The sequence below is a fragment of the Doryrhamphus excisus genome, chromosome 6 (assembly GCF_030265055.1).
Source record: "Doryrhamphus excisus isolate RoL2022-K1 chromosome 6, RoL_Dexc_1.0, whole genome shotgun sequence".
NCBI classification, from domain to species: domain Eukaryota; kingdom Metazoa; phylum Chordata; class Actinopteri; order Syngnathiformes; family Syngnathidae; genus Doryrhamphus; species Doryrhamphus excisus.
Window position 1 is genome coordinate 2,347,653 of NC_080471.1, and position 22,525 is coordinate 2,370,177.

Sequence of the window (22,525 nt, forward strand, 5' to 3'; positions counted from 1 at the left end):
GCAAAACAGTCAAAAGTAGATGAAGTAGATGGATAAATAAAGCACACGTGAGCGGATCTGATCCGACCAAATGTCTTCATGCTCGTCCTTTTGAGAAGTCATGTCTTCTCACAAGAAATTAGGCTGTTTTTTTTTAATTTTTTTTCCAAGACAGATTAAGACTGCCAGGAGCTCTGGGGCCGCTCAGTCAGTCTTAACCCGCTGGCAGCATATTCATTCTTAATTTGTAATATTCATGTAGAAAACAAGGCAGATGCTTTGGGAGCAACATTCCACTGTTTTGTTTGGATAAAACATTCCTGGGGTTATTTGTAGTGGGGACGTTAGTCCAAGTCCGACTCGTCTTCTGGAAAATAGTAACACTCACACTTACCTTGTGGAGAGGTCGTTCATCATTTTTCATTGTCATTTTCATCATTTTCAATATGCTGGAGCCTATCCCAGCTGTCTTTGGGGTACACCCTGGACTGGTCGCCAAATGTGCATATTGTTTGATGAATAATAGGCGGAGTTTTACCATGAAAAAGCCAGAAAAAATGAATTCCAAGCACAAAGTTGCAAGGGAGAACTGTATGCACTTTATTGTAATGAGCAGCATAATATGAGATTTATGGTTATTATATAAGTCAGTCAGACATGACCACTTGGACAATAATAACAACAATAATAACAATAATAATAATAGTAATGCTATAATAATAATAATAATAATAATAATAATAATAATAATAATAATAATAATAATAATAATAATAATATTAATATTAATAATAATAATGTGGAGAATGAATAGATGGCATCAAATATGAACAATGATGTACAGTGTAAACAGTAAATTGGACAAATTATTTAAATAATTTTGAATAAATAATATATATCATAATATATATAATAATCATCAAATATAATAATCTGATAATAATAATAATATTATAATAATATATAATAATATAATAATATATATCATAATATATATAATAATCATCAAATATAATAATCTGATGATAATAATAATATTATAATAATATATAATAATATAATATAATAATATAAAGAGCATAAAGGTCCCCTTTAAGTAACATTCATTAATTCATTTTTTACCGCTTATCCTCACGAGGGTCGCGGGGGTGCTGGAGCCTATCCCAGCTGTCTTCGGGTGAGAGGCGGGGTACACCCTGGACTGGTGGCCAGCCAATCACAGGGCACATATAGACAAACAACCATTCACACTCACATTCATACCTATGGACAATTTGGAGTGGCTAATTAACCTAGCATGTTTTTGGAATGACCCAGGTTCAATTCCACCCTCGGCCATCTCTGTGTGGAGTTTGCATGTTCTCCCTGTGCATGCGTGGGTTTTCTCTAGGTAGGCTCCAGCACCCTCTCAGAATTTTTTTGGGAATGTTCGAGGAAACCGTACCCGGAGAAAACCCACGCATTCACGGGGAGAACATGCAAACTCCACAAAGAGATAGCCGAGGGTGGAATTGAACCCGGGTCTCCCAACTGTGGGGCATGCGTGCCAACCACTTGTGCAGCCAAGCAACCAAGAGTAAACTACTGGTGTTTCATGTAGTATTTGTAATGTCTCCCATTTGCCATTGGAGGGCAGTGTTGAGTTTTGGTCCAACATTCAATCCCCTACCAGCGGATGAAAGAGTCCATGAAATATTTGTCATGCCTTAAAATGAACGATTGAGTTTATGGACCGTCTCATATCTTTGTGACGCCACTCCCTGTAATCATTCTCCCCACCCTTCGGCCCTTTTTGCGCACGGTCCATCATTAGGGCCGATAAGCTCTACCTCAGTGCATTTTTCATTGGGATGATAAAAGGCCTTGCATCCAGCAGCGGGGGGAGGATGGCTGGGCTGATTTCACCTTGATGTCTTCACAGCTGAGTGGGTGTCCAACAAGGAAGACATCTTTCCACTTTACTGCTGCTCGCTGACAGCAGATGCATCTTGCACTTCGACTAGCAACTTATGAGGGAAACGGCACTATTTGTTTATTTGGCTTTGCAGATTTATTATGTGTATGCATGCGTATCATGTGATCATGGTGGGGGGGGTGGGGGGGTTGGGTGCTAGATAACTCTATAACACAAACTCAGTGTTTGTGGGTAGACGGGTAAAACAGGCACTTTTTGGTTTGTGTCATTAAAAAAAATTAAATCAGGCCTCACAGCTAGGAGACCAGGGTTCAATTCCACCCGCGGCTATCTCTGTGTGGAGTTTGCATGTTCTCCCCGTGCATGCGTGGGTTTTCTCCGGGTACTCCGGTTTCCTCCCACATTCCAAAAACATGCTAGGTTAATTAGCCACTCCAAATTGTCCATAGGTATGAATGTGAGTGTGAATGGTTGTTTGTCTATATGTGCCCTGGGATTGGCTGGCCACCAGTCCAGGGTGTACCCCGCCTCTCGCCCCAAGACAGCTGGGATAGGCTCCAGCACCCCCTACGACCCTTGTGAGGATAAGCGGTAGAAAATGAATGAATGAATATTATTATAATATTATTATTTGATTATTATATTAGATTATTATAATATATATTATTATATGTATTATTTATTCAAAATTATTTTAATTATTAAATAATAATTATAATAATATTTATATATTTTTTTATTTTTATAATTATATAAATTATAATAATAATAATAATAATAATAATTTACTGTTTACTCTGTACATTGTTGTTCATATTTGATGTAATCTATTTATTCTCCACATTATTATTATTATTTGATTATTATATTAGATTATTATAATATATGTTATTATATATATTATTTATTCAAAATTATTAAATTATTAAATAATAATTATAATAATATTATATATATTTTTTATATTATATGAATTATAATAATAATAATAATAATTATTATTAAATAATTTACTGTTTACGCTGTACATTGTTGTTCATATTTGATGCAATCTATTTATTCTCCACATTATTATTATTATTATTATTATTATTATTATTATTATTATTATTATTATTATTATTATTATTATTTATCTTCTTTTGTCTCTGGTAATATACAGGAGCCTGGCAACAACATTTCGTTGGCAATTTCACTGCTGTGTTCTTGTGCAATGACAAAAAAGGAAGTCTGTCTGTCTGTCTGTCATATTGAGTTGTTGACTCCTATAGAGCAGCTCGACACAATAACCAGCACACAAAGCTTTCTTAATGATGAAGCACAAACATAAAAAGGTTAATTTAAGCTAATGTGGAAATGACGGCCTGTCAAAGGGACGCTTTGCATTAGCACTCAATGTTTTCCCACCTCAGCCTTAACGTGAATGCGGAATATAAAAGCCAAACGGAAGCCAAACGGAGAGAAAGTGAAAGTTAGTGGCATCACATTGATTGAGCTACTGGCTAGCCTGCTCCGAAAGCTGCCCTCAATTTGTCAGCTGCGTATTCCTCTGTCACCGCCCAGCGCTTGTCGTAGCGTGGCATTGATTGCCCCCGTTTCAGATATGGATTAACTGGCCTCTGTAGTCCCGTGTCAACGTGCGAAAACCAAACCGTCATTGCAAATTAGTGTCACTGCCAACTTCTGGTTCTTCTTTAACCCTTCCGTCTCTTATTCTCATGAGAAGCAGGGGTGTCGTACACGGTAGGGGGGCACCAATCCGATTCCGATACTGATCATCCGGGACTGAAGTACATGGATTGATTATACATTTTTACAATTATTTAGTGTAGATCAGTGGTCTTAAACTCAATTTACTTGGGGGCCACCGGAGCTAGGTTCTGGGTGAAGCCGGGCCGCATCAGTTTTCAAAAAAAAAAACCATAACGCATTTATTAAAAACTGGAAAAAAATCAATAAAAAAAACTATCTTCAATGCTTTTGCTTCTGCTATACCCTACACTTTTTCAGTACTTTGGTTTCGGTTTTCCACACCAAAATATCTGATAAAACATTCCACTGTTCTTAATTTTTATTTTTCTATACACAAAATAAGATTAAAAATAAACAAATTAAGAATAAATTCAACAAATCAATCATTCAGTCATAAATAAGTACAATAATAATAAAACAGCAAATAAGAAAAACGTAAGAAACAACATACAGTTGGTAGAGAAATTATTTTTTTCAGATTCAAATGTACAGTATTAACAGTTATTTAACCTTTAACATGAACATTAATGAAACTTAATAATTTGACCCAATTAGCAAGTTAGCATCGTACTCAGTTCCATCTAACTGTTTGATGAGATGCTTTATCTTGACGTGTATTTTACGTTTTTATTCCAAATCATTTCCTGCATTTATTTGTACCCAGCGTCATAAGCCTTTAGCTTCATTGCTAATCCAAAGCAAAACAGGGTGGGGTAACAGTATGGGCGGGGCAAAATCATGTTAATTGTGTCCGGTGTGCACACAGCTTTAAGCTGTCATTTCAACGTTAAACTTTGGTATCAAGGTGGGGGCCTCAAACTGGCGTCTCACGGGCTGCGTTTGGCCCGCGGGCCGCGACTTTGAGACCCCTGGTGTAGATACAGTAAACCTCGGATATATCGGATTCAATTGTTCCCACTGGTTTTGTCCGATATAAGTGAAATCCGTTATATGCGTATACCGGAAAATGTCCGTTTTACGCATATATGGGATTTATATCCGGTATATGCGTAAATGGGATTTTATCCGTTATAAAAAGGCACTTCCTTGACTATGTTTCCAATGTACCTGGACGCGCAGGCAACGCTGCAAACGCTGCAAATGACGTCGTATAACGGCATGTCACGATTCGGCGAATCGGAGCGCCACGATGCGGCCATCCGATATATGCCAGGGAAATTTCATGGAAATGCATTGGAACGGGACTGGAGATTTTGTCCGAAATAGGCGAAATCCGTTATAAAAAAATCCGATATATGCAATGAATTTTTATTGGAAATGCATTACAGAAAAATCGGTTCTTTTTTATCTGTCCGTTGTGAGCAAATTTCCGATATATCCGAGTCCGATATATCCGAGGTTTACTATATATATACCACTATATTGACACTTACTATGGTACCCATTATGTCATTGGATGCTCATATCACCGAGTACTTTGGTACGTCACAAAAATAAAATAAAAAAAAAAACATTAAAAAAACCCTAATATTAGGAAAGCAGGAAGTGAACATACCATATCTTACTTATTGTGTGGAAATATGGGCTAATAACTATAAAAGCAATCTTCACTGGCTAAATGTACTGCAAAAAAGGTCATAAAAAATCCGATATATGCAATGAATTTTTATTGGAAATGCATTACAGAAAAATCGGTTCTTTTTTATCTGTCCTTTGTGAGCGAATTTCCGATATATCCGAGTCCGATATATCCGAGGTTTACTGTAATAAATAAGTGCTATTGGCCATATGGTATTAAACAAGGAACCATAAAACTACCTCCATTTTGACAAAACATATTTGACTTGGAACATGTATCACTGAAAACAACAATGGAGGACCTTAGCGCTATTGGATATCCCCGGATGCTTCGTCCTCTGATGTCATTTACTTTCATTTTCTCATGCTTGGCTGTTTTCTCTCTTGGCCTATCTTGCTGCGTCTTCCTCATGGCTGACTAATTTCTGTTGGTCATCACTTGAGTCAAATGTGTGCAACCCTGACCTGGCTGTCTTGCTGCTCATGCAAGCCGCTAACAAGGCCGGAGGGTCTCGAGGAAGTAGAGCTTAACAGATTCTACGTTGCTTTTCATTGTGGTGTTGGATAAAGATCAGTCACTTTGTGTTTGGGTATGATTGTTTGGCTGATACAAGGATTGCTGATAGGCACCATTGATGTCCATCACTAGAGGATGTATGGGTTTGTTTAAAACGCTGATTTGAATTTGAAGAACTAAAGAAGAAATACTTCTATGCTAGGACTACGTTATGCTAGCCATAGCATTTCAGTATGTGGAATCAAACTATGGAATGGATTGAGTAAGGAAATCAAACAATGCACAACGATGAGCCAATTCAAGAAACAATACAAGCAGTTGATGTTTGCTAAATACAAGGATGAAGAGTCTTGAACTTAGAACTTGAAAATTTAAAATTTAAAATTTAAAATTTAAAATTTAAAATTTAAATTTAAATTTAAATTTAAATTTAAATTTAAATTTAAATTTAAATTTAAATTTAAATTTAAATTTAAATTTAAATTTAAATTTAAATTGAAAATTGAAAATTGAAAATTTTAAATCGAAACTCAAAAATTAAAAATTAAAAATTAAAAATTAAAAATTAAAAATTAAAAATATCAAAAAAACTAAAAAAAACTAAAATTATATTAGGAAAGCAGGAAGTGAACAAACATAACAGTTACTGACTTAGTTTACAATTGGAGGACAATTTGTTAGCGGCGATGTTTGACTAGCGCAGTGCTTCTCAACTAATTTTTAAAAATAATTTCAATTTTAAAAATAATTTTAATTAATTAAAATTATTATTATATATAATATATATATAAATTATTAAATTATTATTATTAAATTAAAATTAATTAAAAAAATAATACAAAAATAACTTAATTTATATTAGGAAAGCAGGAAGTGAACAAATGTAACAGTTAGTGATTATAAAAGTACCAGATGGAGGGGTAGGATTTAATAAGCTTTGCTTCTTCCTACTCCTTTTGGACATGTGGAACTGGGAACTGATTATGTGATGCACTCAATTGGAATCTGATGCATGTTCAAATGAAATAAAACCATTACCATTACCATTACCATAAATTGTGACATGTCATTGAAGCCACTTTGTACTGTCAAACACACAAACACACACTTTCCATGACAGTGTGCTTCAGAGAAGTAGGCCAAAGCAGGACCGGGGTCCTCTGGCAAGCCGACTCAGCACGCTCGGCATTGCCAAAGGCTACTGGTGCATCAAAATGTCACGCTGCTTAAACCGCCATTGCTGTTTGACTCATTCAAAGACATTTAGTGGTCCAGAAAACATAAACAATTAACAAATAGCTTTGTCATAATAATATACATTCGATATAGATAAATAGTTACCACAGCGGTCTGACCACACATAATACCCCCCCCCCCCCCACCCCCCCATCCACAAATAAAGTGCTTAATGCTTACAGTCGACTACAGTGAGTGGTAGCCTAGGACTTGGTTTCCATGAAGACATCTTTGTTTGCACAGCAAATCCCCTCAAAGTCTACAGTGCAGGCTTGGACCATGAATCATCCATCGTCATACACCTGGAGATGAGAAGTTCCAGATTTCAGGAGAAATCTTACTGTTTTGTTGGCTACCAACATCACATTTGTTTTTACAGACCATAGTTGATGTGCAGAGTCCTCCGTTAAGGCCGGGTGAGGTATGTGACAAAAAAATACAATTTTAAATAAAATATAAAAATTTTATTTTTTTTAAATGTAAAAAAAAGTATTTTTTAATGTAAAAAAATATATATTTTAAAAAAATGTAAAAAATATTAAAAATGTAAAAAAATTAAAATGTTAAAAATACAAAAAAAATGTAAAAATGTAAAAAATGCAAAAAAAAGTAAAGAATCGTAAAAAAAATGTAAAAAAAATGTAAAAAATGTAAAAAAAATGTACAAAAAATTTTAAAAAAGTTTTTTTTAAATGTAAAAAAATATATATTTTTTAAAAATGTAAAAAATATTAAAAATGTAAAAAAATAAAATGTTAAAAATGCAAAAAAATTTAAAAATGTAAAAAAATGCAAAAAAAATTAAATATGTAAAAAAAATGTAAAGAAATGTAAAGAAATGTAAAAAATGTAAAAGAAATGTATTTTTTTTAAGAAAATGTAAAAAAAACGTAAAGAAAAAGTAAAGAAAAAGTAAAGAAAATGTAAAAATGTAAAAATGTAAAAATGTAAAAATGTAAAAATGTAAAAATGTAAAAAAATGTAAAAAAATACAAAATGTAAAAAAATACAAAATGTAAACATTATAAAAATTTTAACATTTAAAAAAATGTAAAATATAAAAAAATATTACGTCCCCAAAATACTGGTGATTCTCCAGGTCGCCCCTTTCTTTCCTCTGGTCACAGGTCACGTGTGCACCTGCTAATCGGTTCTGGAGCTGTAAGATTCCATTCCTCCATTCCTTTGCTTGCAAGTGCAGATGTTTGTTGCTGTTCTTGTGGATTAAGACAATGATATATAAAGAAATAATCCACTGTCGTAAAACTCCAGGTTTTTTCAGTGCGGGGGTGTTTGAAATGTTACACCATGGAGGTTTGAGTTGAACAGAGACGTGGAAATTGAGGATGGGTGGGGGGGTGGGTTTATAGGTCAGTAATGTTTAAGTGTCATTTCTTTATAATGGAAAAACATGATACCAAAACCTGAACGCCCATCTCTGCTTTTGTAATCAGTCTCAACCTGAAAAATGAATAATAGCATGAAAATAAATATTTTACTTCTTCCCTCCATTACTGTAAACATCAGTTTTCTCGTTGGCTTGGCCTTATCAAAGCAACCAGATGCAAATACAAGCCAAAACGAGACTTGATGATTCATTTGGTTCGCTTGTGACACCCCTGAACAAGAGGAAGTGTCTGCACTTGTAGGTGGATGTGAAAGTTGAGGGAGTCGGTCATGAGAATGAGTATTTCCCTTTGTAGTCACCAATAGATTTATTCTGTTTGGGACTATTTAAGGTCAGAATAACCGGGATATAAAATATATTATAATGCTGTATCCATTTTACTCATTATTGACATCGGATTGTGTTCTAAATATAACACACCCGAAAATATTTGACACTGTTTCCCGTGTTTATTAGTGTTTATAGTTTGTGCATTATGCACCTCGCTGGAGAATCACCCAAATATGTCAACATTAGAGTACACACCAAACAAATACGATTATTTATGCGCATGAAAAATAACAAGATGAACGTGTAATGAGCACTTGAATGGTGAAAGATCCATTATTCATCACTAAATGTTTGCATCTCCGTTAGGGAGTCGGCGACGACAGGAAATGTAAACACGACGTTGACAGCTGTGTGCCGTCAGCTTTCTTTTCAACGAAAAAAAAAAAAAGCCTCGACTTTGCACATATTCAGTTTACAGCTCTTGCAATCGTTGCAACTTTAATGCAAAAAGATGCGAGTAAAGCCTGACGAGGGCACAGCCGGGGGGGGTCGGCTAAGCTTGTATTGCTTCTGCGGGGGGTGAAGGCTCACGCTAAAGTGAATCGGTGGCGGCGTTTGGCATGTGAACTTTGGAAGTGGTGACAATCGGCGATGCCAAGGCTTAAACGGGACGCCGCGATGCGAGCCCGTCGTGCATTCTGTCCCCCTTGAACGACCTCTTGTGATTGATGATAACTCGCACGTCACTAATCTGCTGCCCTCGGGTCTGTCTTCACTTTTTCCTCTTTTGGGAATACAGTACCTTTTGCTCGGCTCCAGGATTGCACATTCCCGGTGCTTCCAGCTCTGCTTTGTGCTCTCGTACGGTACGATAGCAGTCCTAGATACAGCCCATTGATTTCAAATGAGTCATTTCTACATGATTTTTTTCTCCAGTGTGTAATTATTGTCAGCAGGGTGTCGAGCGTTCAGCTCTCTCACATGTCTGAGCAGCTAGGGCACAATATAGTCCGATTCCCTCATTGATTGCTCTGTTTTGTTCGCTCGTGCTAAATTAGCTGCATTACTTTTCATCTTCTAATTAGCTTGTCTGCTCGTGCCGACTTCCCTGCCTATTGTTTCATCCTCACGGATGGATGCACATGGAAAACCGAGTTGATTCTTTGTGGTGTGGTGTGTGGGCTTTCCACATGCGTGGCACCGCAGCAAAAAATGGAAAGTAGAGTTGAGTTGCTCAGGTTATTTGCAAGGAGCCACTGGCTTCCTGTGTAGTCCAAAAATACAAATACAAATACAAATTACTGTGATTGGCTGGCCACCACTCCGGGGTGTACCCCGCCTCTTGCCCGAAGACAGCTGGGATAGGCTCCAGCACCCCCGCGACCCTCGTGAGGAAAAAACGGTACAAAATGAATAAATAAATGATACAAAATTAATACAAATTAATAAAAAAATAAATAAAATAAAATTAATGAAAAATAAAAATAATAAAAAATAAAAATTAATCAAAAAAATAAATAATAATAAAAAAATATAAAAAATAAAATCAATAAAAATAAAAAAATACTTAAATTATATTAGGAAAGCAGGAAGTGAACAAATTAATAAATTAATAAATTAGTGAACTAATTAATAAAAAATATATAAATAAAATTAATAAAAAAAAATACAAAAAAAATAAATAATAAAAAAACATTTATTACAAAATAAAAATCAATGAAAATTATTAAAAAATAAACAAATAACATTCAAATTTAAAAAAAAAAATACTTAAATTATATTAGGAAAGCAGGAAGTGAACAAATGTTCGGGGAGAACATGCAAACTACACACAGAGATGGCCGAGGGTGGAATTGAACTCTGGTCCCTAGCTGTGAGGTCTGCGCGCTAACGACTAACCACTTCGCGCTAACCACTCAACCGCCGTGCAGCACCTAAATAAAACATAAAAAACATAAAAATAAAAAAAAATCAAAAATACTTAAATTATATTCGGAAAGCAGGAAGTGAACAAATGTTCGGGGAGAACATGCAACTACACGCAGAGATGGCCGAGGGTGGAATTGAACCCTGGTCCCTAGCTGTGAGGTCTGCGCGCTAACCACTAACCACTTTGCGCTAACCACTCAACCGCTGTGCAGCCCCTAAATAAAACATAAAAAACATTTTTAAAAAAATTCATAAAAACTTAAACTATATTAGGAAAGCAGGAAGTGAACAAATGTTCGGGGAGAACATGCAAACGACACGCAGAGATGGCCGAGGGTGGAATTGAACCCTGGTCCCTAGCTGTGAGGTCTGCGCGCTAACCACTAACCACTTTGCGCTAACCACTCAACCGCCGTGCAGCCCCTAAATAAAACATAAAAAACATAAAAATAAAAAAAATCAAAAATACTTAAATTATATTAGGAAAGCAGGAAGTGAACAAATGTTCAGGGAGAACATGCAAACTACACGCAGAGATGGCCGAGGGTGGAATTGAACCCTGGTCCCTAGCTGTGAGGTCTGCGCGCTAACCACTAACCACTGCGCGCTAACCACTCAACCGCCGTGCAGCCCCTAAATAAAACATAAAAAACATAAAAATAAAAAAAATTCAAAAATACTTAAATTATATTAGGAAAGCAGGAAGTGAACAAATGTTCGGGGAGAACATGCAAACTACACACAGAGATGACCGAGGGTGGAATTGAACCCTGGTCCCTAGCTGTGAGGTCTGCGCACTAACCACTAACCACTTTGCGCTAACCACTCAACCGCTGTGCAGCCCCTAAATAAAACATAAAAAACATTAAAAAAAAATTCATAAAAACTTAAACTATATTAGGAAAGCAGGAAGTGAACAAATGTTCGGGGAGAACATGCAAACTACACACAGAGATGGCCGAGGGTGGAATTGAACCCTGGTCCCTAGCTGTGAGGTCTGCGCGCTAACCACTAACCGCTTCGCGCTAACCACTCGACCGCCGTGCAGCCCCTAAATAAAACATAAAAAACATAAAAATAAAAAAAAAATTCAAAAAAACTTAAACTATATTAAGAAAGCAGGAAGTGAACAAATGTAACAGTTACTGATGGGGTAGGATTTAATAAGCTTTGCTTCTTCCTACTCCTCTTGGACATGTGGAACTGGGAACTGATTGTGGGATGCACTCAATTGGAATCTGATGCATGTTCAAATGAAATAAAACCATTACCATTACCATTACCATTACCATTACCATTTATGTAGAGTCGAACCATTTGTGTTATTGTACAGGGAAGGTTTATTATTTATTACTTACTGTAAAATGAATGTATCTTAACTGAAGATTCATTCTGAAAGCTCTTTCACTGTCTTTTTTCCTTCTGATTGGTCTAACATGTAATCACTGGGCTAATTTTCCTAGCACACATCAACACAGGCAGAGGGTGGTCAGATTAGCCCACGTCGGTTTGCGTCGGCTTCCTGAAGTCGAGCTAATAACAGACCAATTTGTGCTGGAGCCATCGCTGAGTAGCAACAGCAGCTCGTGCAGCGATCTGGCGCACGCTGATTGTCATGAATTCAAACCGGCAGCCACGCGCGGCGCCGCTGTTCTTCCCGACACCAGCAAGGTAACAACCTGCTCCTCACTTGCAAAGAAGAGAGCGTGGGAGTGTAGGTGGACGAGGTAAGAGCCAGCGACCGGAGCGAGTGGGTTGGTAGGAAAGATCCTCTGAGAGGAGATGAACATGTGAACACTTAGCGAGTCCCCTCTCCCTGACTCCGTGTGGGTAGTTAATGAGTCTGAAAGCTTCTCCTGTGCTTCTGTCACCGACGACCGCATGGAGGCTCCAACGCAGATGAAAAAAAAACATCCTACTGCTTATTAATAATCGGATCCAAGACCGTATTTTTAGTGTGTTTTGCTTTTTACATATGCTGCCCAGTCTCCCTTTATGGCGTTACGGTGCAATGATAGTCAAGGTTGATACCAAAAACCATGGACCAAAAACCATGGACACAACCAACGTACTTCATACAATATTTCCTCAACACTAACCGTTCTTTCAAATGTTATTCTTTCAGATGGATCCATAACAGAAACACAGGAAGTCTTGAACCAGTCATGATGTGCTATATATATCACTATATTGACACTTACTATGGTAGACATTATGTCATTGGATGCTCATATCACCGAGTACTGTGGTACGAAGTGCATTATTAAAAGCGGTAGAAAATGAATGAATGAAATACAAATTAATAAAAAAATATAAATAAAATTAATTAAAACAATTACTAAAAAAATAAATAATAAAAAAACATTTATTACAAAATAAAAATCAATTAAAATTAATAAAAAATAAACAAATAACATTCAAAAAAATTATTTAAAAAATACTTGAATTATATTAGGAAAGCAAGAAGTGAACAAATGTTCGGGGAGAACATGCAAACTACACACAGAGATGGCCAAGGGTGGAATTGAACCCTGGTCCCTAGCTGTGAGGTCTGCGCGCTAACCACTAACCACTGCGCGCTAACCACTCGACCGCCGTGCAGCCCCTAAATAAAACATAAAAAACATAAAAAAAATAAAAAATCAAAAATACTTAAATTATATTAGGAAAGCAGGAAGTGAACAAATGTTCGGGGAGAACATGCAAACTACACACAGAGATGGCCGAGGGTGGAATTGAACCCTGGTCCCTAGCTGTGAGGTCTGCGCGCTAACCACTAACCACTTCGCGCTAACCACTCAACCGCCGTGCAGCCCCTAAATAAAACATAAAAAAAAAAAAAAAAAAAAAAAAACTTAAACTATATTAGGAAAGCAGGAAGTGAACAAATGTAACAGTTACTGATGGGGTAGGATTTAATAAGCTTTGCTTCTTCCTACTCCTTTTGGACATGTGGAACTGGGAACTGATTATGGGATGCACTCAATTGGAATCTGATGCATTCATTCATTCATTCATTCATTTATTTTCTACCGCTTTTTGGTAGAAATGGTGATGGTCGCGGGGGGTGCTGGAGCCTATCCCAGCTGTCTTTACACCCTGGACCGGTGGCCAGCCAATCACAGGGCACATATAGACAAACAACCATTCACACTCACATTCATACCTATGGACAATTTGGAGTGGCTAATTAACCTAGCATGTTTTTGGAATGTGGGAGGAAACCGGAGTACCCGGAGAAAACCCACGCATGCACGGGGAGAACACGCAAACTCCACACAGAGATGGCCGAGGTTGGGATTTGGGGAATCTTTGCCCCTACATACAACCAGGGTTTTGGTTCTCGGGCTTTCTTTCTAGGTATCGCAGAACCTGGCATGGTTTTAGGTTAATTCCCTTCAACTGGGCTCGGATTCAGCCTTTGGATCTAAAACCAGTTCCTGATGACTCAGCCAGACAGACCTGGACTTGCTGCTGGCCTCGCATAGCTGATGCATTTTTGGATTGGTACTTTTTAAACTATATCATTATTTGTTGACATATTCTACAGTTGGGCTGCACGGCGGGCGAGTGGTTAGCGCGCAGACCTCACAGCTAGGAGACCGGGGTTCAATTCCACTCTCGGCCATCTCTGTGTGGAGTTTGCATGTTCTCCCCGTGCATGCGTGGGTTTTCTCCGGGTACTCCGGTTTCCTCCCACATTCCAAAAACATGCTAGGTTAATTAGCCACTCCAAATTGTCCATAGGTATGAATGTGAGTGTGAATGGTTGTTTGTCTATATGTGCCCTGTGATTGGCTGGCCACCGCCTATCAGCCGAAGACAGCTGGGATAGGCTCCAGCACCCCCGCGGCAAACAAGCGGTAGAAAATGAATGAATGAAAAATAGACATTTCAATTAGTGTATCAATTACTCAAGGCTGCACGGCGACCGAGTGGTTAACACACAGGCCTCACAGCTAGGAGATCCGAGTTCAATTCCAATCTCGGCCATTCCAACCTCGGGTACTCCGGTTTCCTCCCACATTCCAAAAACATGCTAGGTTAATTAGCCACTCCAAATTGTCCATTGTGAGTGTGAATGGTTGTTTGTCTATATGTGCCCTGGGATTGGCTGGCCACCAGTCCAGGGTGTACCCCGCTTCTCTCGCCCGAAGACTGCTGGGATAGGCTCCAGCATCCCCCGCGACCCTCGTGAGGAAAAGCGGTAGAAAATGAATGAATGAATATTCTACAGTTGTTGTTAATGTCAGCGTTTGGGTCGAAAGGCAGTGAACACGGACAGTGGTGCCAGTTGAAAACCCAAGTATGACTCCTGAGTGGAATACGGGAATGGAAGACTCACCAGAGACAAAAACCCTATTGTGTGACCTCCATTGTTGTGTTATTTTTCGTGTTGCGATCCTCGTCTTTGTTACATTGTGCGACAGGTATGACGTCACACCGCTTTTGTAGCGAATGCAGCCACCGCCGTCTCACCTACACGCCCTGTGGTGGGAACACGAGCCAGATTCTGGTGTAGCGTTCCTTGTGTATCTAATCCTACAAATACACCAAACATTTCTTGTTTCAGGATGAAACATTCTTAGCCTTCTGGTGCCTTTGGAGTCTTGGAGCCAAAGCACATGTTTTGACATGGCCGTCATAAAGACCAACGATGTGTAGCCAAGTGGTAGGGTGCTGTTAACTTTGGATCGGAGATGGAACAGGCAGGGTTTGTGTAACCTTGGTCGGGTCCGGCCCTCCTTAAAAATATCTGTAAGGCAGTACTCCCACTGATGGTATCTAATCGCAATCATTCTCCGTATTCATTAAATCAGGGGTGCTCACACTTTTTCAGCATGCGAGCTACTTTTAAAATGACCGAGTCAAAATGATCTACCCACTACAAAAATGCAAAACATCTATTTATTTTCAAATGTATTGAGGATTATTTGTACGTACAATGTATGTTGATGTACCTTACATAACCAAATGAGCCAATATTGCAAAACACACATAATTAACTATTAACATTTTTTGTAATTACCTGAGTTTACTTTGATGACTTGCACTGAATTGAACCAGCCAGGGATGCATAGTCCGGACAGTAGCTGCTGATAGCCAGCCTCAAGCACACTTCCAAATGTTTATCAGTCATGGATAATATCCGTATCATAATATCCGTATAATATTCCATATCCGTATGGAAGTGATATGTTTTTTGCCTTTTTACTTGGTCCAGTTTTTGCCTTTTTACTTGGTCCAGTTTTTGCCTTTTTACTTGGTCCAGCTCCTTCACTCATTTTAGTGACCATAAACTTTAGCGAGGGCTTTAAAATCTCGCAATTCGCCGACTAGCTTAGCACTTTGCATCGTTGTTTACGCATGAGCGGTGACCTAAAGGTCAAAATTCAGTTGTCATCTGACTGGTTGTCCTGTATGTCAATCAAGTAACGGGGATGGATGATAGGCTGACATCGTAAGTTCTGCTGCACTTAGAGACGTCGTTTGATTTGATTGGTCGCCCGAAGGGCAACATTCAGTTGTCATCTGAATGGCTGCCCTGTATATCAATCAAGTGACGGCATTGATGCTGGGATGATATTTTTTTTAATGTCACGCCGCGATCGACCAGCGATCGACCAGTACCACCTCCGCGATCGACCGGTAGCTCGCGATCGACTTAATGAGCACCCCTATTCATTAAATTGTATCGAGACATTAGATTTCATTTGGCGTACCGCTGCAATTATTCTGATTAACGATCCAAGGTTTTTAGTATTTAGTGTAAACCCAACGGGCCCAAAAAGCAGTTGACTGGTGTTGGATTTGAGCAATGATAGCAAAACAAGGACTCCGGTTATCCTGCCCGGAAAGATATTCTCTCTTGAGGCAAGACAACACTTCCACAGATGGCTGAGCAGCTTGCTTTGACTCTCCCTCTGACACCTTTTCTTCTCCGCTTTGGAACACAAGCTCCGTGGCCACACATTCTTCTTCCATGGATCCATACACTTGATAGCGTATAATATATCCTCCAGGTATTCATTACATTCCCTTGTTTTTCTTGCTGGTGTCCATTCGGTGTCCCAGACGGGAGCTGAATCCCATGTCTCCGGGTTCCAGCATTCCCCGGAGGAGCATTGATAGCCGGTGGACTGGTTCTGTAATGGATAGATGGTGCATTATTTATGGAACAAAGCTGGTCCGAGTAGTTATGGTGTGTCAGTGGGAGGGGCTTGACTAGCTCCGTTGACTGCAAATTGCAGGTTGCTGAGCAGGAGCGCCGTTTGGGTACGGGGCCAGGTCATTGTCTGGGCTTTCATGTCTTCAAAAGCTGGAGGCCCCACCCGGAACCTGTTTGGTATTTTTCCCATTTCCTAGTTAGTGCATCTCCGTTCATGTTGAAAGGAAAGCCGACAACAACAACGAGTTTGGATCCGAACCCGCCTGTGATTGATTGATATATCTTGTTATTAGTTTAGAATAAATAAAGTGGAGGCTAACCGGTTAGCTCGGTGGCTTACTGTGCCCAAAGCGGTCTCCAGTGTCCCTACCAAGAACCATGGCCAATCCTTTCATGTGTCTTAATATGAAACAATGAAGAATATTTACTTACCTTCTTGGAAATTAAAGATTTCCACATGTCCCCACAATTTGCTCGCGCACCCCTGGTTGGATATCACTGCCATAGAAAACCTGTTTAGGACTGCCTAAAAACGTTTTTTTCACATTATTAGAGACCTCCAGTCAGTACATAACACCCCTATAGTCACCTGTGTTAGGGATCGAAACATAAAATAAAGAACTTTTTGTTCCGGCAATTAAGTCTGGTGCTTGTGTGTCCCACTTAACATTACAGCAACATCACTGACACCTAGTGACCAGTGGTGAGTACTACAGTAAACCTCGGATATATCGGATTCAATTGTTCCCACTGGTTTTGTCCGATATAAGCGAAATCCGTTATATGCGTATACTGGAAAATGTCAGTTTTACGCATATATGGGATTTATATCCGGTATATGCGTAAATGGGATTTTATCCGTTATAAAAAGGCACTTCCGGAATCGGAGCGCCACGATGCGGCCATCCGATATATGTGAGGGAAATTTAATGGAAATGCATTGGAACGGGACTGGAGATTTTGTCCGAAATAGGCGAAATCCGTTATAAAAAAATCCGATATATGCAATGAATTTTTATTGGAAATGCATTACAGAAAAATCGGTTCTTTTTTATCTGTCCGTTGTGAGCGAATTTCCGATATATCCGAGTCCGATATATCCGAGGTTTACTGTACATATCACCACAATGTCTTGGAATTAGTTTTCTGAATGTCTCTTATTTGTATTTGAGTTCATTTCACCAATTTAGATGAATAATAGATGACTAATAGGCTGTATTCAACCACAAAACAGCATGATTTATGAATTAATATACCAGAGTCATTTATGGTGCGTTCAAGGCCTGACATCCTGACAAGTTTTTGGACCAGAAATCAGCCAATTTGTAGGGTTGCCAATGCCAAACAGCGTCAAAGCAAAAGCAGTCAGCATTGTTATCTTTGTAAAGTGCTTCCACTTTTTTTTTTTTTTTTTACAGAGTCCCATGTTGTGTCTTTCTATGCCGGATCTCATGTGAGATAATGACGCTACATAGTTTCTTGCACTTCTTGCAACACATTTTCAGCCGCTTTATCAAAGGGGAGTCAAATAGTTTCGGGATGAGCCATTAACAGCCAGGGCAGCCATATTTATTTTTTCAACAGGCCCCCTTTGTCGGAGCTTGTTGAAGAATGAGCCAAAGGAGTTGCCGCTATGTACGAGACGCTAAACGCCAGAAACAACACATCCTGCTGGCGAAATAAAGTCTCCAAAGTATTTCAAACCCGGCAACAGCAGAGAGCGAGGGTTCCCAAAATTTTTCCAGCAAAATGTTGTGAGGAGAAGGACACAAGGGCCTTTTGGCTATTGTTTATTTTGTAAAAAGATGGTTTGTTTGTATTTAGAATCACCTCTGTGTTATACTTGTACACCATTTGTTCCCCATTTTTGCTGTTTTTTGGGGAGGGGGTTGTTTTCATGACATTTCTACAATAGCCACGTTTACATGAGGAGATTTTCCTCTTTCCGAATGACGTACCAGAAAACAGCGTATACATGAAAAGGAATATTCCAATCTCCTGTCTACATGCACCGCTATAATCAAACGGAATAGTCAATAGGGCATGCGCAGTAAAACGTAAACAACATCACGTGATTCATCGAAGATGGCGGACCAGAGTGTGATGACCACGGTTGTCGGGACAGTTGCTACGCTTTTTCGCAGTTGCGAGTTTTTCGGCCGTCCAGTTCTTTTAAAGTTTGAATCAAAAACGAACTTTCCGCTGTAGTCCAGTGATGACTGCTCGCCGCCATTTTCAAAACCTGAGAGACGCCTGCGTGTTACGTGACAGCTGAAAGAACACACCCTGACAACTTTCCGATTGAGCGGGTACAAGATACCTCGGATATATCGGATTGGGGAAAGGAATATTCCACCCCTGTGAATCCCATTATATATTCATTCGGATTGGCACTTTTCTTTCGGAATGAGGTGTACATATACAAAGGTTAGATTCTTTCCGTTTGAGCAAATAGCCTGAATTGAATTGGAATACAGTAAACCTCGGATATATCGGATTCAATTGTTCCCACTGGTTTTGTCCGATATAAGCGAAATCCGTTATATGCGTATACCGGAAAATGTCCGTTTTACGCATATATGGGATTTATATCCGGTATATGCGTAAATGGGATTTTATCCGTTATAAAAAGGCACTTCCTTGACTATGTTTCCAATGTACCTGGACGCGCAGGCAACGCTGCAAACGCTGCAAATGACGTCGTATAGCGGCCTGTCACGATTCGGCGAATCGGAGCGCCACGATGCGGCCATCCGATATATGCCAGGGAAATTTCATGGAAATGCATTGAAACGGGACTGGAGATTTTGTCCGAAATAGGCGAAATCCGTTATAAAAAATCTGATATATGCAATGAATTTTTATTGGAAATGCAATACAGAAAAATCGGTTCTTTTTTATCTGTCCGTTGTGAGCGAATTTCCGATATATCCGAGTCCGATATATCCGAGGTTTACTGTACATATCACCACAATGTCTTGGAATTAGTTTTCTGAATGTCTCTTATTTGTATTTGAGTTCATTTCACCAATTTAGATGAATAATAGATGACTAATAGGCTGTATTCAACCACAAAACAGCATGATTTATGAATTAATATACCAGAGTCATTTATGGTGCGTTCAAGGCCTGACATCCTGACAAGTTTTTGGACCAGAAATCAGCCAATTTGCAGGGTTGCCAATGCCGAACAGCGTCAAAGCAAAAGCAGTCAGCATTGTTATCTTTGTAAAGTGCTTCCACTTTTTTTTTTTTTTTTTTTACAGAGTCCCATGTTGTGTCTTTCTATGCCGGATCTCATGTGAGATAATGACGCTACATAGTTTCTTGCACTTCTTGCAACACATTTTCAGCCGCTTTATCAAAGGGGAGTCAAATAGTTTCGGGATGAGCCATTAACAGCCAGGGCAGCCATATTTATTTTTTCAACAGGCCCCCTTTGTCAGAGCTTGCTGAAGAATGAGCCAAAGGAGTTGCCGCTATGTACGAGACGCTAAACGCCAGAAACAACACATCCTGCTGGCGAAATAAAGTCTCCAAAGTATTTCAAACCCGGCAACAGCAGAGAGCGAGGGTTCCCAAAATTTTTCCAGCAAAATGTTGTGAGGAAAAGGACACAAGGGCCTTTTGGCTATTGTTTATTTTGTAAAAAGATGGTTTGTTTGTATTTAGAATCACCTCTGTGTTATACTTGTACACCATTTGTTCCCCATTTTTGCTGTTTTTTGGGGAGGGGGTTTGTTTTCATGACATTTCTACAATAGCCACGTTTACATGAGGAGATTTTCCTCTTTCCGAATGACGTACCAGAAAACAGTGTATACATGGAAAGGAATATTCCAATCTCCTGATCCACGCGGATCTGGAGTCGAGTAAAGTTTGTAACGTCAAAGCTGGTTTCGCTGAAAAATTAACGAATCGTTGATTTATCAGTTGTTGCACCTCTACTTTTGAATACACTTGTCCCTTGTTCATCACGGTTAATCGGTTCCAGACACCGCCACGATTTGTAAGCGTTATTAGAGCCCTGCAGACATGAATAACACCCCTATAGTCACACTTCTGTTACTCTTTTACGCCGCATTGCTAATGCGGGGATCAGCGAGCTAAGTAGTTAGCCTCCAGTTGATTTATTCTAAACTTAAAAAAGAAGTACATGTCGTATAGGTCGTGTCAAGGTCATGGAAGGTGTCATTCATGTTCTGTGACTACTTATACTTGTACACCATTTGTTCCCCATTGTTGCTGTTTTTTGGGGAGGGGGTTGTTTTCATGACATTTCTACAATAGCCACGTTTACGTGAGGAGATTTTCCTCTTTCCGAATGACGTACCAGAAAACAGCGTATACATGGAAAGGAATATTCCAATCTCCTGTCTACATGCACCGCTATAATCAAACGGAATAGTCAATGGGGCATGCGCAGTAAAACGTAAACAACATCACGTGATTCATCGAAGATGGCGGACCAGAGTGTGATGACCACGGTTGTCGGGACAGTTGCTACGCTTTTTCGCAGTTGCGAGTTTTTCGGCCGTCCAGTCTTGCAAATTACGTCCAGTTCTTTTAAAGTTTGAATCAAAAACGAACTTTCCGCTGTAGTCCAGTGATGACTGCTCGCCGCCATTTTCAAAACCTGAGAGACGCCTGCGTGTTACGTGACAGCTGAAAGAACACACCCTGACAACTTTCCGATTGAGCGGGTACAAGATACCTCGGATATATCGGATTGGGGAAAGGAATATTCCACCCCTGTGAATCCCATTATATATTCATTCGGATTGGCACTTTTCTTTCGGAATGAGGTGTACATATACAAAGGTTACATTCTTTCCGTTTGAGCAAATAGCCTGAATTGAATTGGAATACAGTAAACCTCGGATATATCGGATTCAATTGTTCCCACTGGTTTTGTCCGATATAAGCGAAATCCGTTATATGCGTATACCGGAAAATGTCCGTTTTACGCATATATCGGATTTGTATCCGGTATATGCGTAAATGGGATTTTATCCGTTATAAAAAGGCACTTCCTTGACTATGTTTCCAATGTACCTGGACGCGCAGGCAACGCTGCAAACGCTGCAAATGACGTCGTATAGCGGCCTGTCACGATTCGGCGAATCGGAGCGCCACGATGCGGCCATCCGATATATGCCAGGGAAATTTAATGGAAATGCATTGGAACGGGACTGGAGATTTTGTCCGAAATAGGCGAAATCCGTTATAAAAAATCCGATATATGCAATGAATTTTTATTGGAAATTCATTACAGAAAAATTGGTTCTTTTTTATCTGTCCGTTGTGAGCGAATTTCCGATATATCCGAGTCCGATATATCCGAGGTTTACTGTATATGGGTCCATGTAAACGTGGCTAATGTGATATTGGTGCTAATTAAATGTAGTCCGCTGTTGTGGATTTGATTACAGAGGGGAGAATAAGATAAGATAAGATAAGATAAGATTTATTCGTCCCTAAGTGGGGAAATTTGCATTGCGCAGCAGCAAGAATACAGGATCAGTTAAGCAGTACAAAAATACACAATATAAAAAAATAAACAATATAAACAACCCAAGTATTAACAGTTTTACCCAGAGTTATATACAAAAACAGTATGCAGATAATATGAAACGAGATGAAATATATGACCAGTCTATACATTATGGGTCATTATGGGACATTATTGTATTTAGAGCCTTGATCAGATATTGCACAGTGAATGGAGTCTGGAGTAACTATACCGAGTATAAAAACAAAGTATTGCACAGATTTACATAGTGGTGTCGAAGTCTATTGGGAGTACTACTC

At 38.9% G+C, this 22,525-nt stretch overlaps 1 protein-coding gene across 14 annotated transcripts in view; it reads left to right on the forward strand.

Annotated features, from left to right (window-relative positions):
* The window catches only part of LOC131131339 (pleckstrin homology domain-containing family A member 5-like), a 101,715-nt gene that overhangs the window by 23,227 nt on the left and 55,963 nt on the right, over positions 1 to 22,525 (forward strand). The window lies entirely within an intron of this gene.